We start from the raw sequence: 1,459 nt of genomic DNA on the forward strand, positions 1-1,459 counted from the left end.
GGGGCGGGAGAATCACAAGTTCAAGCTCTGCCTGGCAGCTTAGTGACGCAGCGAAATCTGTCTCAAACATCTAAAAACTGAAAAAGGCTTGGTATGTAGCTGAGCACGGAGGTCCCAGGTTCAGTCTTCAGCAAAGCCGAGGGAGGGAGAAACGAAACAGAAAGGAGAGAACCACTCCTGAAGCCGCAGGCCACGGCCACCCCGACTTGCATGGGGCTGAGGGGCTTCAGGCCCAGGGCTTCCAGGCCCCTGCAGGCCCACAGCTCGGCCTCCTCGGGAGTGCAGCGGTCGGGGAGGGGCTGGGCGCTGTGGCTGCCAGGCCAAGCCCGGCAGACCCAGCCCTGGAGCCCGGGGACAGCGGTGCAAGTGCAGGGCTCCGCCCGCTGGGCCCTCACCCCCAGCCTCCCGGGGGCGGGCGACAGCCTCCTCCCAGTGGCCCGGCTCTAGCCTCACAGCTAGAAGCCCGCACCCGGCCTCCTCCCGGGGTGGCGACGGACCCAGGGCCCCGGGCCAGCAAGCTCCCCTCCACCTCGCCGCACCTCCACCTGCTGTCTGCGGGGCGGGCGCAGGGCACCTTAGGTCCTCAGCCCGCAGCAGCCGCCCGGCGGCCCCAGGCCTTGGCACTGCGGTGACCCGACTCCTCCCGCGTGTCCCCCGGCCTGGGCTGAAAGTCAGAGTCCTGGGACCCGCGCGGAGCTGTCCCCAAGAGGCCAAGGGGACTTCTGCCGTGGGGCAGCCTCCCTCGCACTCTTCCTCGGAAGGCCGCCCCGAGGGCGACGAGGCCGCAGAAGCCAGGCTCTGGCAGGGGAGCCAGCGAGGGGGCGTCATCACCCAACAGTGGAGGATGAGGGAGCAAAAACAGGGTGGCTGCTGGCACCGAGACGAGGAGCGAGGCCCGGCGCCTCCCCGCCCGGACACCGTCTCTGAAGATGCCCGCAGCACAAGGCCGACTGCTGCTGCAGCCCGCAGCACAGGCGCCAGGTCAGCCCGTGCCAGGCCCGGCCTCTCGCAGCACCCTCCCTCCCAGCGCCAAGTCTCCTCTGCCCCCTGCCCCTGGAGAGGAGCTCCCCGGAGACGCGGCAGGACTCCCCCGCCGGAGCCAGGCTGCAGGGCGGGAGGACGACAGAGCTCAGGGCAGGGGGCTTTTAGGCACAGGACGGACTCAGGAGGCTCCTCTCGGCGGCCTCCCGGGGCCCCGGGCCGAGACAGGTGCCTGCCCGCCCAGCTCCAGACCGCGACGCCGGGCTGTCGCTGAGGGTGCTCCACACAGGATCAGGCCCCTGAAGGCCTTGCAGGACGACCACTGACGGGGCCGCTGAAGCGGCGGCCCACATGGCAGTCAGCGAGGAAGGGCAGGGCTGCTGCCGGAACCCCAACACTAGCGACCCAGAGACGGCCAAGCAGAGCCAGGGAGGTGCGGCCAAAGGCCCGGGCCGGAGGAAGCAGGAAGCCGCCGCGC

Source organism: Chinchilla lanigera, unplaced genomic scaffold (genome assembly GCF_000276665.1).
Source record: "Chinchilla lanigera isolate Chin_1 unplaced genomic scaffold, ChiLan1.0 scaffold00088, whole genome shotgun sequence".
Classification (NCBI taxonomy): domain Eukaryota; kingdom Metazoa; phylum Chordata; class Mammalia; order Rodentia; family Chinchillidae; genus Chinchilla; species Chinchilla lanigera.